At 42.4% G+C, this 16,521-nt stretch overlaps 1 protein-coding gene across 3 annotated transcripts in view; it reads left to right on the top strand.

Moving 5' to 3' along the window:
* The window catches only part of arhgef49 (Rho guanine nucleotide exchange factor 49), a 56,925-nt gene that overhangs the window by 2,594 nt on the left and 37,810 nt on the right, over positions 1 to 16,521 (top strand). The window contains exon 1 of one of the 3 annotated variants that reach the window (XM_076746792.1): positions 14,982 to 15,125. The exons of the other annotated variants lie outside the window; for them this stretch is intronic. The gene's annotated coding sequence lies outside the window, so the exon portion shown is untranslated. Of the gene's footprint in view, positions 1 to 14,981; positions 15,126 to 16,521 lie in introns of those variants that run through there. 3 annotated transcript variants of the gene reach the window in all.

Raw genomic sequence — 16,521 nt, 5'->3', positions numbered from 1 at the left:
AACCCACACCTAAATCTAACCGTCAAACAGCCCTTTGAAGGTCTGTCTGAAAGTGAGGACTGGCCAAAATATCCCCACTTTCCCAAAATACCATCACTTCCAAGGTCTAACACTCAAATTGGTTCTCAGAAAGATAGCTGTACGTGCGCGCGCACACACACACACACACACACACACACACACACACACACACTCTCTCTCGGTCAATAACACTAGATTTAATGAGACAGGTCGATCTGTCAGGCTAAGCCAGCAGAAATGTCTGGCAGGTATGCTAAGGGCCCCGGGGTCCTCTAATGCTAATGTATACACTTGTGACAGGCATCGTAATGTACTGGTTTTGTTTTAAAGCAACATCAACTTGGCTGGACAGAGTATAATTACTGTCCATTAACTTATTGGCTGAGATCAGGTGTTTTTTTAGACCACTGACTTCCCATTACTGTGGTCATTAGGAGATTAAGGTTCTATGTTATGAGCTGTTTTTTGCACAGTATACAGCTGACTAAAAAAATGACACCACTTTACAGTGTAGACTGTCAGTTTTGTCTGGTTGTATTTTGTATTTTTAGCTGACAAACCATCTCTGCAAGCTGACAAATTGAAGCGAGTAGCATCATGTCATGATGGTCACATATCCAAATTTGTGATTTCATGCAACATTTAGTTAAGAAATGTTTTTCAGCTCTCATTGTATTAATTCATGGGTGATTTTTGCGCATATTTGCCACATTTATTTGACCAAAAAACCCTCTTAAATCAAGGTCTGGTCACAGTGTCCCTTAGTGGATGGAGTTTGCTCAGTTGTCATGTGACCTATTGAAAGTGTGGAACTTTGTTCTAATAATGATAACTGAGCAAACTGCATCTGCTGATTAAGACTGTGAAATGTGGTTGAAAGCTATGAGTTTCTGATTTTGTAGCCAAGATCAGTAAGTTTCATGCTCAACATTCTCATTCAAATTTATATATTATATTATTATTGTTATATTATATGGAGTTCAACCAGGGTGGCATGATGGTGGTGCAGTGGTTACTGGTGAATCTGAGAGTAATTGGCCGTCTGTGTCAGCCCTGTGATATACTGCCATCTATCCAGGTTGTAACCCACCTCTCACCCAATGTAAGGTGGGACAGGCTCCATCCGCCCATGACCTTCCACAGGGTTTAGATAATGGTTAGATCAACCTCATGATCCAACTGGGTCATATACAATAGAGCTTGTTCCAGCAGTTTTTATTGACTCGAGTCTGCTGAGGGTGCAGACCTCGCCTTGGTTTGAAGCTTCAGTTATTCCTCAGGCTTCTCAGCAATGTGCTGTACACCGCAAGCCGCAACTTCTTGACATGCAGGAACATGGACATTTTTAAAATAGTACAAAGCAGAATAAAGAGAGGAATGTCTGTAAAAATCCTCTACTTTGATGTCGACGTCAGTCAAAAGGCACTCAGCCCTCTGAGAGGAGGGGAATGCAACCTTGATTCAAGACCACAGTGATTACACATGCCTAAAAAGAATTGAAGACATTTTCAGCAAATTGGCCACAATAATTCACTGGAAAAGATGTTTTTGATGTTAAGCTTGTTGATGCCATCTAAGTTTTTATTTTTATCAAAAGAAATAATGTCAACTAAGTAACGATGAGGTTCAGGGCAGCAAGTCAGCATCAAACCTCGTATGTTGAACCCATTGTCCCCTGAGAACCTCCTTTGTTCTTGCATAGGATAAACTGTAACACATCCCCTTGTGTCCCGTTAGAACATCAGTCACAGCTGCATGCACAGCCACACGAAGGCAGCCTGATGGACTCTGTGTGTGTGTGTGTGTGTGTGTGTGAGTGTGTGTGTGTGTGTGTGTGTGTGTGTGTGTGTGTGTGTGTGTGTGTGTGTGTTTGTGTGTGTGTGTGTTTGTGTGTGTCCTGTCACCCTTTTTACCCGCAAACACAATCAGCAAAGGGCATTATGGGTGGATGACAGTCAGGAGTCCCTATCCCAATTATGGACAACTACTAATTACCACTGGAGTAATTAAGAACCAGGCAGCTGTGGCAACAATAAACTGCCTCTGGGAGACATCAAGAAACACTGCTGCTGGAGGTGAAACAGTTAATTATGCCCTTTTACACTGAATGTAAATAAATCCTCAAAACATGGCTGCTTAGTCTTGGAGACACAGTTAATGCCGAGAGTGAGAGTGATCTGTCCTGGTCCAACAGTTTTGAGTGATGCGGTGCAGTTTGGGTCATACAGAGCTACTTATTGTGTGTTCACTGGAGGAAAGTGAAGGCTGGAGTGAAAAAGAAAACAGTTTTTAACAGGCAGGCTAGAGAGCAGGAAGGTCACTTGATAAAATGCTAATACAGGCGCTTAGCATCCATGCTCTGTCAGTCTGACAAGGCTGGCTGGGCTGGTCGGCTGAGATATCTTCAAATAAACGTACATACTGTACAACTCACACAGACATGCAGCAGTGTAAAAAAAAAAAAAAACTGTTACTGTGAAGGACATGGATAGTGTATCGACTCCTTCTCCACAAATAAATACAGATTCTAGCCATGAGTCTCTGAACCTTGGGGTTGATATGCTCACAGGGTTGCTTGATATTGCAGACGGGGAACTAGAGATGAATAAGCTTCAGCCGTTTGATATTTGGTTGATGTAATCAGTTTGGAATATACCTCAGCATGATCCTGGCAATAAACAATGTACTCTCAGCAAGCCCAGATTGCATGTTTTATATTTATAGAATGAAATGTCTGTCAAGCTTATTGGTTATGTTTTGTTTAGTTTATTGTCAAGCTGTGCTCGCTGGTGTAAAGTACATTTACTCAAGTATGTGCTCAGATTCAGTTATGAGATACTATGAGATGTTACTTTATACTGCTACTCAACTACATTTAGGAGGCAAATTTTACACTTTTTCTTTCACTACATTTCTCTGACAGCTTTAGTTGAGAGCTACATTGAATTAGGGTTTTACAGGCAAAGAATGTGATCTAATAAGTTAAAATGGATTATTGTAGATTAAAGTACCAGCTGTACAGTGAAAAAAAAAACAAACAATAAAATACTAGTTGCACAATGAATAATCACTAATAATAATCCAATGCCATTAAATATAACAGTGTAACTCTGAAAATACATTATGATGTAATAAAAAAAATAAATGCAGCCCACGTGAAATCGCACATGATTGCCACATGTGACAGATTCACATATGGACGCCTGTGACATCACACACCAAGCAGCATTTCTCAAATGCTGCCATATGTTGTTTTCAGACATTTCACATGTAAAATAACTAATTTCAACAAGAAAGAACAGAACAAAACACAAACAAATACATTCAAGTACTTCTAACTGAAATAACAAGCCATACAAATGCTGTGAAACCTGACTGAAACTCTGTATCTCTGTTCTGCTGTTCATGTTGTTTGCTGTGTTCTGTGCAGCATTTCAGTGTCTAAAACCCAATATTTGTTAACAGTTCACATGAAAAACTTGTAGTTTTTAATATTTTACATGCTTACAGAATTAATTTGTAATGTCTTTGTGATACAAGAGAGGTGTAACCTTCTCTAATGTGACCTTCATCCCATAATATTATTATCTGGATTAGTCTGCATAATCCATTCAGGTTTATTAGTCTGGTAGTGTTAGCATACAGTAGGACAAAACCTGCAGCTGTGCTTAATAGTCTATTCTGTACATCACCACAAAAACTCTGCATGTCTAAAGACGTCACTGAAGATGTTTCTAATTTTGGCCTGACGTGTTTACTGCTCGCTGCATCTGTCATAACTCCACTCTGACCCGGAAAGCTTCCTTTGCACTTTTACACGTTAAGTGACTGTAAGTTAGGTTTCTAGTAAATCAGACAAAAGATGGAGGTGGTTTCTTTGAAGTTGCAGCAGCAGCTTCCTGTCAGTGCAGTCATTTTCTAAAAGCACCAACCTCGCTGATAGCCTGTGGCAGCGTAAAAGCTCCCTCAATGTCAGACCTCTCCACCCATCATCTGGTGTAACCATGAGTAAAGCTGCAGACAGGACTCCAGCTGTGCTCGTTCTGCCTCCACATCCAACCTTTTTTCTCTCCTTCGCTAACAACCATCTGTAACCTTGCTCTTATTCTCTGCACCTCCTTTTCCCTCTTCTTTTCTACACTACATGCTCTAATGCTCCAGTCTGTTCCACCTCTGGCCAAACTTACATTCACTGCTTTTTCCCTACAGAAGAGGAAAAAAAAAGTAGGAGTAGCTGGAGATAAAGGGGACAGGCTCCCCATTAACGCCTGTCTTAAACTTACCATTTTTTTTCCCATCAGGAGTGAAGTACACCAATTTTTTACCAACATCTGTAGAGCCAAGGAATCAAAGTGTGCATTGGCCTTCATTGTACATTAAAAGAAACACTTGGCAGAAACGCAGAGAGGGATCATGTCACTGTAGTGACTCGTGTTTATCGGTGACACACGTCTGCTTCCTTTTCAGGGCCAATAAATCCTCACTGAAATGGCTAATTAGGTTGATTGCCAATGACTCCCAAAACGACCACAACAAAATGTCTTGGTTAGGTTTAGGAAAAAGGTCATGGGTTAAAATAAGTATGTTACTGTTAGGTACGTAATGTAATGTAGGTACCTTATGTGACGCTGACTTTCAGTTTCTCAGGGGACATGAACAGTGGGCTCCTGGGTGAAAGTCCCGTGTTTGTTTGACCCCCTCCATCCACCCACTCTCCTCCAGATGCAGACTCTCTTGCTCTTTACACTACGTCACCTGACTTCCTGCTTTGTTCCCGTCATAATATGGCCACTAGAGGCCACCAACCAACAATAAACAGAAAATTGAATGCCAATAATCTGTTTGCAAATTCTAGCAAAACAAGATTGCAAAGCACCTATATGGCTGTTTTTTCTGGTGAGGATGGGCTTTCAGGGCAATAGTCAAAGATTTTATTCTTATGAAACTACAACTTTGCAAGTTAGCTTGATGGACACAACAGATTCAGACTGTGGCATTTTTTTAATTGCAACTGAGACAAGAATCACTCACCAAATCCCTCCCAATGGCTAGCCTTGAAGTAATTAACCATTAGCGGCTCTTCCACAAAATAGAAAACAAAACAAAAATAGCTTTCTGAGCGAGTGGATTTTTGCCCAGGAGCATTTTTCTTAAAGAGCGAGGAAAAAAAAAAAACCATACAGTGAAGGCAGTGGCATTTTACCGGCAAAATATGTTTCTCTCAAAGGAGACTGCTCCCGGTGTGTGTGTGCGTGTGTGTGTGTGTGTGTGTGTGTGTGTGTGTGTGTGTGTGTGTGTGTGTGTGTGTGTTGTGATGTGAAGCCAGATGCAGAATGTTAATGAGACTGAAAGCTTCTGTGCTGCTCTACCTGACAGCTTGAAGACGGCCTCAGCTCGTGTGTTTGTGTGTGTGCATGTGTTTATGTCTGCAGCCTTCCTATGGACGATTAAGATTCAGGTCAGAGCACATTTTTACCAGTAGGAAGGATCATCCTGAAAGCAGCTGAATCGGCATGCTTGTGTTCAGTAAAGAGGTTGGTTTGTTGATCGGCAGCGTCCCAAAGGAAATGGTCAGGTTGGAGAGGCTGAAGACCCCGAGCCGACTCTCAGTGCATCTGCGTAGCCGTTAGCGATTTGGTTGGTAAAATAAGGATTAAACCACAGGTCTGCTTCCCCCCCCCCTTCTTTCTCTCCCACTGTTTCTCTCCCCCATGAAGTGCTGAAAGAGAAATAGTGCTGCAGCATTACCAAAGATGTTCTGGTGAAGGGTTTTCTTCTCCCTTACTGTGAAACCATCTAAAACAAAGGTTTGATTTGGGCTGGGCGGGGATGGGCTTAACAGATTCACACATAGACGAGATTCAGACTGTAGATGCAGTGTGTCTGTGTAGGCCTGTGGCCTGGAATCATTCAAAAAGATCACAATACGTAAATTAAAACGCTCCATAATTTCATCCGTTATCAGCCTTATGTAGCTTCCATCTTGATATTTTGGAATATTTCGGTTGGATATTTCGGTACATGCACATCTCGTTAGCTTGGCCTGCATTATTGGGACCTGAAAAATGCGCTACGCCTAACACTCAAAAACCTCTAAAGATCAATATATTTAGAAGTCTGGACCAGGAAATACCGAGAGAACATAACATTCAAACTTCTGGCACTCGCTTTCTGACTAATTGCACTGTGTTAAAAAAATCTGCAGGTCTTCCTTATTGACAGGGGTGCTTTTAGAAGTACCAGTGACAAGATATGAAATATCATCTAGGAAGACCGATTTGAGTCATAGTTCCATAAGTTTGAAGGTTATCAGACACCAAAACACTGCACAGCAGTTTATAATATTCTGAGACACAATTTCCTACTCTGAAAGTTATCACAGCGACAAGCCTTTCATCCTCCATCCTTGTTAATGAAGAGGTGGACAGTAGGATTATCCCATTTACCTTACAAAAGCGTGCTTGGAATGTGTGCTTGCACTTGTTTGATTAGCCAATGCACTGTGCTCACACTGCAGTGCAGACGACGTTCAGTCACGCTCAAACCTTTTGCGGGGCAGCTTTACGTTTCTTGCCACAGCCCTCTGTGTGTGCTCCCCTGCAGTGAAATGAATGAGGAGGCTGGATTTTTTCATGCAGTGCTAATGTTTGCTTGCACACGGTCCTGTGCACGCCAGATATAAAATACACTTGCTGTGCAACCTGGCTGACCATGTTGTTTCCTGCGTATAGTTTAATCCCCATGCCTGAAATAGAAAATGCCATTTTTTGTTCACTTAAATAAGTAGCGGCTTTTCCCACAGTGTCTTCTCTGCTTTCTGACCGTGTCTAACATTAGAAGCCCCTTTTTTTATGGCAAAAGCGAGTGGCTTTTCATTCAGAGACAGCCCAAGGTCTCCTCTAATGGCTTTTCCATGTGACGTTACTCAAAGTATAGTGACCTTGTTGGCTTCCCACTCTTTCCTTGGACCCTCAGTTATGTCATTGTTGCATAATGTTACCCTCTTTAGCACAACTATGTTTGATGGACATCATCCTCATGCAGAGTAATTGCCTCCAGCAGTTCTTGACTGTTGCCTTAATTCTGCCTAAGTACAGTGTCAATGAGATTCAAAAAGCCTTGCCCACTGTCTGAATATTCTGCATTATAATATGCCTCAGCCAGCTTGCTCTATTGATTTGTTAATGCTGATGTTTCTTTTGGTTTTTTAATTGGTGTAAAGTGCATGAAGACATACGGTGAGAGAGTTAGAGAAGACAACATCCAACAAAAGCCCTAAAATAAAATAAAGGGCACAAATAATGGTACAAAAATCATCATAATGATAACATCATCATTATCATCATCAACATCAGCAACAGCAACACCACCACAACAACAAACAACAATATATACATAATTGTAATAATGCCAGTTACTGCTGCTAAAGGCTGGTTGTGGTTGTGTGTGTGAGATGAAGAGGAGATGGTGGATGACTGGCTGATGCTGACATTCTGGTTATGCTCTTATATCCTATACTCTTGCCATGAATATTGGGTGGTTTAGTCTCCAATGCGGGCCCAGAAATGTGGTCAACTTCATATGCTCCCATTCAGCTAGGGGTCATGGTCTGACCCACCCAGGCACGTAGCTCCGCGACTCGAGCAGACGTATCAGGTCAGTGGGGGGTGTTGAGAGTACATCTCATGCCTCAAGGAGACCATCTCCAGTCTCAGCAACACACACGGGGGGAAACGTGAACGTTGATCTGAGCAGGGGGCAACAGCCCTCTATCGGGAGGATGTCGCCATTGATGGTGTAGCCGTTGCACTGGGGGTGCCTGAACATCCCATTCATTCCCATGGCCCTGATGGCCCTAACACTCGGGGAACAGTCGCATTCAGCCCCAGATCACATGCTGGGGGGGGTCATTCATGATGTGAGCATGACCGGTCACCATGGGCGAGATGCCAGGACTGCCGTAGCACACACACCCCTCCATCCAGGGTGCCTTCAGTAGCCCTCCGACATGCCAGGAAAGCCCATAGAGGCCGGTGGACACCATGTCCCAGGCAAGCAGTCGCTGCACCAACCCCACTATAGTGCAATGGTAGTAATGATGACAGTGATATGAATCTACGGAGAGTATTTGTGAAGAGACTTAGTCAGACGTGAGATTGAAAGGTAGATAAATACGAAACTAAATGATAAACAGAATGAAAACAGTATAAACATAAGAAGGTAGCAGATCGGTGTGTGTGATATTATGAGTGTCCAGAAATAGGAATTAGACTGGAATACATAGTCAATGTGAGTGATGTGTAGCCGTGCATGTTTGTGTTTATGTTTAATCCTTTTGGTCAGGTTAGAGTATAAAATGTGTAGCAGGAGGGTGAAATATTAAAGTTATCGATATAATTACAAAATAATATGACATACCATTATCACCGACTGTCAAAACAATGACCACAGTAGTACTTAAGGCGGTGAAGACGAGTCGTATGAGTAAAAGGATTTGTATAGCATTAAATGAAACATTAAATAATGAATGAGTGTATATGTGTGTGTGTATGCCTCTGTATTTCAGAGGCTTATCTCGCCTTGACTGAAAGTGTCCTGGTTACCTTCAGTTCTGTAGATTCAATACATTCAGTCCGGTGCACCATCTGCAGATATATTGCACGGAGGTGTCGATGTGTCAACAACCCTGCGTTTACTGTATCTACTGAGGCGATTAATTTAGGCTGAATATTAAGAGAAGCATCCATTTCGCAGATGAATGAAACCCAGTCATGTTTCTGTAGAGCAGGAGATTTACTTGGCAATTTCCTGTTTGGCTAATACTTATTCAGATGCATGCTGGTACCTCTTGGCACTCTGCTCTGTTATGTGGCACTATGGAATGAAATAGAGCTGTTTAACATAGTAAAGAAAGTGCACCCTTTTTCATTTCTCTGTGGTGATATTTCAACCTCAGAACCAGTTTAGTGTTTATCTGTAGTGGAAATGATGATGAAAGCCATATTAGCCACCAGCAGCATAATCCTGCAGTACATCAGTCGCACTAACTACATCTGTGGTATCATCTGGAGGAGAGCAATCAAGGCTGATGAGAGAGGCATGTAGACGTGTACAGGCGACCCAGCTTTGAGAGGGACTGTATGGTACACTGTGGAGACAGATAGATTGACAGGAAAATCGGATTTCAAGGCTTCCCATCAGGAGGGCTGGGTTCATTCAGTGTACTGTGCAGCTGCAGGCATGCTGATTATGAGAGCAGGCTCTCCTCCACACACAGGGCTTTAAATCAGCCAATACAAGGCTCAGGAGGAAGCATGTGTACACACATACTGTACACTCAAATACTCATTAGCAAACACATCCAAGAATATAGGTCAGACAGTGTTCTTTATGTAACATCTGACATGTAAATGCCAGTTTAATGGAGTTGTGCTGGTTGTGCGGCTCTCTTTCCTATCAGCCCCGTCAGGAGTGGATGGAAAATTAAATAATGAATCAGGGTAATGGGTCATGATGGTTACGTGTGGCCCTGGTTTCCATTTTTCCTCTTTTCCAGGCAGGACATCTGTTCTATTGCGCTGCCTGGTCTAATCAATAAAAACATACACTACCAGCATATTTGGCTGTTGCTGAGCAGAGCAGATCATCATAACAAATTAGCCTGCACACAACACCCCAGTGTGAAACACTGCCATGTTTTGCTCTGAAAATGTTGGACCTACAGTGAGGAGACCCAGTCTTGGTATGGTTATTGATATTTTTTTCAGAAGTGCTGAAACCATTAATCAATTAATTGATTCGATGATTAACAGGAAATGTATATCAGTGTTGGTAATAGGTAACGGTTGTTGAAGTCATGTGGTTTCAGCTTCTCAAAAGTGAGATTTTGTGCTTTTCTCTTTTAAAAGTGACTGTAATTTCAATATCTGTCAGCTGCTGTTCAGAAACTGTACATTTGAAGATGTCACCATGGCATCTGGGAAAATTTCATGGGCATTTTACTTTCACTAACCCACATCCCTGGTTTGCTTTTCTGAGCCCAGGGATGTGGGTTGCGCACACCCACATACGTCATGAGTGAATGAAGCAGCAGTTACTGAGGGAAATGGGTCACTTCCCGTGCATTGTGATCATAAAACTATCCTACTAAAGGAACAGAGTGAGACTTATACCTCACAGAACAAGAGTCAGCCATGCTTGGCACAGCATTAAATGCAGCTCTACTTTAGCATCTTGCTTTCAGCTAAGTACACAAAAAGCAGCAAAGGCTGGTGGGAATATCAGTAGTTTTGCAGCTATGTGATCAGAACATGTATTATTGTCTCATGGCACTTCCTGGATGAGCAGGAACAGCTAAATGTCAACGTTTATATGCTGTATAGCGATGATGCTGCTGAAATAAAACTCAGAAGGACTGACTGACTCATGATATACAGTCTAGAATTGTATGATTCAGCTATTTCTCGTTGTCTAGTCTTAAAAAGCAAACAAAAATTGTTCTATATCATAATATTGAGTTGCAGTACTTCTATCATGATAGTATCGAATCGGGAGTTAATCATTAGCCCTGTTAGTCATCCATGCATTCATTAAAAAATAAGTTAATTGAATTGAATTAATTGAATTGATTGCTATGTGTGCTCACACAACCACAAAATATGAAATCTGCAAGTCAAGCCAAGTCCAGGAATGACTGAAGAGATGTAGGTTGGAGTCATCCTTGATGACTCCCACCTTTCTCACTCTACAATAATATTTCTTAAGGTAATTGTTACATGGCTCTTTTGAAGAACAACAAATTGATGTATTTGCAGAACTGTACAACACGGACGATGTACAGACAAGATAAGTGAGTAGTACAGAACATAGACCTCATTCTGATTTATCAAGCTTACCCAACTTTACCTTTATGTCAGCGGAGAAAAACCCAGTTAATGGTTGGAATATAGTTCAGTGTGTCGAGCCTGCGTCTACTTTCCTGTATGTGTGTCACTCTGCCTTTGTGCATTGCGCCCTCCATCAACCTCCACCCATCGCCCTATTGATTGTCATGAATCAAAGGACCGCGCTGTGCCCCACAATGCCCCTGTGGTTGCCAAGCAATCAAGCTCCAGATAAACACACTGGCAAAGGCCATTTTTTATGACATCCTGTATTAACACACCACCCCCCCCATATGTAAACATTCCCAGCCAAGGGGGCCAACAACAATGCATTGTTCCTCTTCAGGAGAACTAACAGCAACAGCCATTGTGCAGCATTGAGGTCTACATTGTGTGAACACAGTGCATGTGCATACTCTATTAGCCTTCCTTGGTGCGTGCGTAATAATATGGACACATGACATGACTGAAGCCTGTCTTGTTTTTACTTCCTGCTGTGTTTGTTGGTTCAGGAAAAACCCTCTGCTTCAGAAGGATGCTTCATGCTTTTGGGCTCCCAGGGTTACTTCCTCGAGACTAAAAGCTGGCTCACCCTCGTTTAGCTCCTCGTGCAGCTCCTCCCCTGAGTCATGGAAGCCGTGCTAAATTTAGCAAGCCTCAAAAAGTAATGGTGTGGCAAGTTCTTATTGAGTTTGCACACCACAGATGTCCCTCTCTCTCTCTCTCTCTCTCTCTCTCTCTCTCTCTCTCTCTCTCTCATTGTGTGTTACTCACTCTCTTTCTCTCAGTAAAAGGCTTGTCCGTGACTCACCCACGGCAGAGCGAGGGCTCTATGAATTATTGAACCAATGGTGGAGCCCTCATAAATTATCTAACCGCATGTCGCCGGGCGGAGAAGGGCAGCTCAGTGGATACATCTCATCTCCACCGTCGGTGTCAGTACCACCTAGAGCTCTGTGTATGGTTCTGATATCAGGACAGGGCCAACCTGGACACACACACACACACACACACACACACACACACACACACACAAAAAAACCCCACACACACTGAAAAAATGCATAGTCAATGTAGAACATAAGCAAAAGCACATTACAAGCAGATTTACAATTTCCATGAATCATGTGCAAGTTTTGAATCAAGTCAAACAATGGATAGAATGGCTACATCTAATGTGTAAGTTGTCACTCATGTATCCAGGACCAGCAGGCAGCTGTTTTTTGGCAAACGCGCTCTGATAGTCCCACTGTATGCTCCCTGCCCAGCACCTGACAGCACACTCACAGTTAGTGAATAATAATGCTGATTGTTGCATTTTCCACTGAAGACAAAAGGCAGATGTTAGTGAATGTTAGAGGATTTTTGTCCAGTGTGAAAGTGTTAAAGTGTTTTTAAGGTTCTTTTGCAGTTCTTCTGTCACTAAGTAATCCAAAAAGCAGCCTTAATAGGAATCATTTATATAATCATGTTATACAACTCTGTGTGGCACAGATTTAATTTCATCAGTTCACCTCCTCCTGTCTGACAGGTTGCTATTAGGCTTCCATTTGATGGTAAGATTAATTTAGTCAAGTTTTGAGCCTCAAAATCGAGCAGAAAATCAAGGTAAATGCAAAGCTTTCACATGATTGCAGAAAATGAACTGTTGATTAACCTGACGGCTGTTTTGATTAATTATCATTTGGTATATTAAATGTCATAAAATAGTGAAAAATTCCTGTCACAATATCCCAGAGCTAAAGGTGATTTGATTTAAGACATCCAACAGTCCAAAAGTGCTGCTTAATGTACAATTAAATACACATCGGAGATGCTTAGTTAATGGATTATGAACGTAGTTGCACTTCTGCTGGGGCTCTTGATTTGAGAGGCCTGTCATGATGCTAATGTTGTCCAGGTCCTCAGCAGCATCCAACACTTCCCTGTTTACAACCTGAGCAGCACCTGCAGTCATTTTGCTCCCATGCAGTCACTGCAGAATTCAAATGGCCATTAATGAGTGTAAAAGTGGATTACACCATGGTCCGTTTGGCAGTGATTACATACTGTATATTAATGTACTGCAGCATAAACACACTGTCCCGCCTCCATCCTCCGATTAATGCCCTGCTGTGGTTGCCATATTGATTGCTAAATATTGGAGAAATGCTTGAACAGCCTGGAGTGTATTAGCACATTTCTTTTGATGGCAGTTAGCCCTGCGCTTCATGAACACACCTTGTACAGTTCTTGGGCTGCACTGACTGCTGATAATGGCTTCCACAACACCTGATATCACTCTTTTCTCTTGCTCTGGCACTCTTGCTCTCACAGTGGATGATGGAGTTGGACCAAAATAAGCAAAGTGAAAAAAGTGGTGTTTTAAAGTTTGGCTTGTGTAGATGGAGGAAACAAAAGAAAGGGTTGGGCTTTGGTGTAATTCTGGCAGTGTGAACGTGCTGGAAGTGACCCATATTTTGTCGTATCATTTTGTCTCCATTTGACAGTTATCCATAGCGCTCACTGTATTCATTTTGTCATAGACATAAACACACCAAGAGCCATCTGTCTGATGCCTGCATGGTGCCTTTTGTGACTTATTCCCAAGAAGTCAGGGTTATGGAATGCCCCTGGAGTCTCTCTCTATATAGCCAGCAAATGGCAAACACACATGCACACGCACACACACCACATGCTGTCAGTTACGCAACATTCATGCATGGTGTTGATGCGTCGCATGTAAAAATTGTTCACTTTTGCCACACATGTTCCTCTGACAGAGCGGATGATCTGATTAGATATCGAACATCCTGCTGTGTAAATAAATGTGCATATTAATGAGGAAAATGGGATTTAGAGGTAGAATAGAGATAGAAATGTGAAGTCACTGAAGTCACCCCGGTGTTATTTAGAGACAAGTGCTGTGTGGTGATACAGAAATATCTCTTAAGCCATTCATTTTCATAACTCATGATAGACGAAGAAATCATGAAATCACTGGAAAGATTGGTGTTGATCAGTTTTGTCTTTGAACAAAATCCTCCACTGTGAGTTATGATCCGACACTTGATGCCTCTATCGACAGGATGACGCTGAACTGATGCCCTCAAAAAGATATATTTAGTATAACTAGGATGTTTCAACATTACACCTCAGTCAGACATGTGACCAATATTTCAACGTTATCTTGTTCATCACAGAGGTTGTTAGTTATGTCAGTGTAGACACATCATTTAGCCATGATGTTTACAGTATTTTTGCACTGGTGTTCCACCCAGTAAATTGTAAATCAGAGTAGGCCTTTCTGAAGGATCTAAAGTTAATAAATGCTTTGTTATGCTGTGTAGGGGTCAGCTACAACATTAAAAAGGTGGTGCTCTGTGCTTGCTTGGAGATAAAGTCTCAACCATGACCGGCATCATCTCTGGTCTGAGTCCAGTCTGTGCTGCATGTCATTACCCAACTCTCTCCAAACCTCATTTCCTGTTATCTCTCTACTGTCAATTTAGCAACAAAGGCATAAAATACCCCCCCAAAAGTGCAAAAAGAGCTGTAAGACCTTAACTTTTATGCTCATTAATTTAGACAGGATGTGAGGTTTGTCACAGTATGTTCTGGAGAGATGATGCATCATGTGATCGTGGCAGTGTGTCTGTTGGCATTGGTCCCATTTGTGGTTCGGTCTGGAGACCTCGGCACTGTGGTGGATTGCTTTTATCCCACACGCTCTGTGAACTCCTGTATGTGATCCAGGTTATCGGCTGGTAGAACGGCCGTCACTTCCGTCTGACTGAAGAGAATGAAATGACGGAGAATGACGGATTAATCAATCGTTGAAAAGTGGCCAGGATGATGACACAGCAGCAGCACCTGTCTGCACTTTGTGTGTGTGTGTGCGTGCGTGTGTGTGTGTGTGTGTGTGTGTGTGTGTGTGTGTGTGTGTGTGTGTGTGTGTGTCTGAAGCAGAAAGCACCTCACAACTCGAGCACAACAGCCGCTTCCCGGTTTCCATGCCAACCACAAGGGCTGTTCATGTTGGAGCATGCTCAGTTTGGCTGCCTTCCCTGTAACAATAGCCAGTGAGAGAGCTCACACACACACACACACACACACACACACTCTGTCACACACACTACTCCAGCTCGCAGTGGGAGCGAGACGGAGAGGAGAGGCTGCCTGCTGCGCTGCGGAGCTCATAACACACACCAAGCAACAAACTCACACTCCTTCGGAACAAAGGTGAGTACACAAACCAGCAAATGTGAGTCTGAATGTCGTGGCTTTTATTTTCTTGCGGCGAGGAGTTTGTAGCATCAGCAGCTTTGCCTCTCTGACGGAAAGAGCTGCAGAGTGGAGACAGTTGTTGCTGGTGGAAAAACTATGGATAAAGAGGAAGCATGTGCTCTGCTTTGTGAATGACAGGACTGCATGGATTCTCTTTTTTATTACAATTTTTCTTGGCACGACGGCATAATTAAACTCAAATTCTCCCTCTGCTCCATCTGGGGAAAAATGTTTCGCATACATGGACGTTGTCTTAAAGCAAGTTGAATATTTATTCTGCACAATCGGAGGTGTAGTAGTTGAAAAAGCAGGGATCGCTCAATTATTCATGTAGCCTTGTATGGAGGAAAGTCAGGGGATGACAGCAGGTGTAATGTGATGCTTTGCATGGACACAGATAGCTCTTTTAGGCTCTTTTGACAGTTCAGCTCAGTTTTACAACCTTCTGTTTGCTTACTCAGGTCCTCATACTGCATATCAAGCCTTTCAAAGCCACCTCTTTGTATGTTCACTTGACCTGCAGATATGACTCAAAGTATATATATAGGATGAATAGATCCAGTCTGGTGCAGACGCTCAGCCATCTCTGAAAATGTTACATGATCTGCAGCTATAGAGCGAATGTGAGGAGCTGCTCCTCCTGCCTGTTGACCCTCTAAAATCTCTTGTCTGGATTTGTATGTGGTCTGTCTGCCTGTGTGAGAGCGTCTGTCAGGGGCGGTCGGCGCAAAAGATATCTTCAATCTTATCCTGTAGTCTCGCCCCATTTCTTTCTCAGAGGCACACTTAGAAATTCACACACACACACACACACACACACACACACACACACACATGCAGAGTCACTACCTGCCTCCCACAAGATTAATTGTTGTGGCTGGTAAATTCCTGCTTGGTCGATAGTGTATTCCTGTGCAGCCGGCCAGCCCCAGTGTTTGTGCTTGTGTGTGTGTGTGTGTGTGTGTCTGTGTGTGTGCGTGTGTGTGTGTGTGTGTTGGCTGTTCACAGAGCAGCATGAATATCAACTGGCCAGGTCTGTGGTTTCTTATGTAAACTAGAGGTGCAATCTGGGCTGGCTGATATGGTTTGAATCAATATGAAGATATTACTAACACCAACATTTTCAGTATGAAATAGGCAACACTTTACTTTAACCTCAGTGTGTAAACATTAAATAAATGTTTGGTTGATTGGTAAGGATCGGCTGTTTTAAATGTTTATTAATGAACAGCGTCTACAATTATAAACTCCAAAATGAAGACATATTCTCTCCTAATACACCTGTTTTAACATAGTCAGTCATTATCTGTTTATACACCAACTTTCACTTATGCATACTTCACCTGAAGAG

Source organism: Chaetodon auriga, chromosome 13 (assembly GCF_051107435.1).
Source record: "Chaetodon auriga isolate fChaAug3 chromosome 13, fChaAug3.hap1, whole genome shotgun sequence".
NCBI lineage: Eukaryota > Metazoa > Chordata > Actinopteri > Chaetodontiformes > Chaetodontidae > Chaetodon > Chaetodon auriga.
This window is presented reverse-complemented; position numbering and strand designations above follow the sequence as displayed.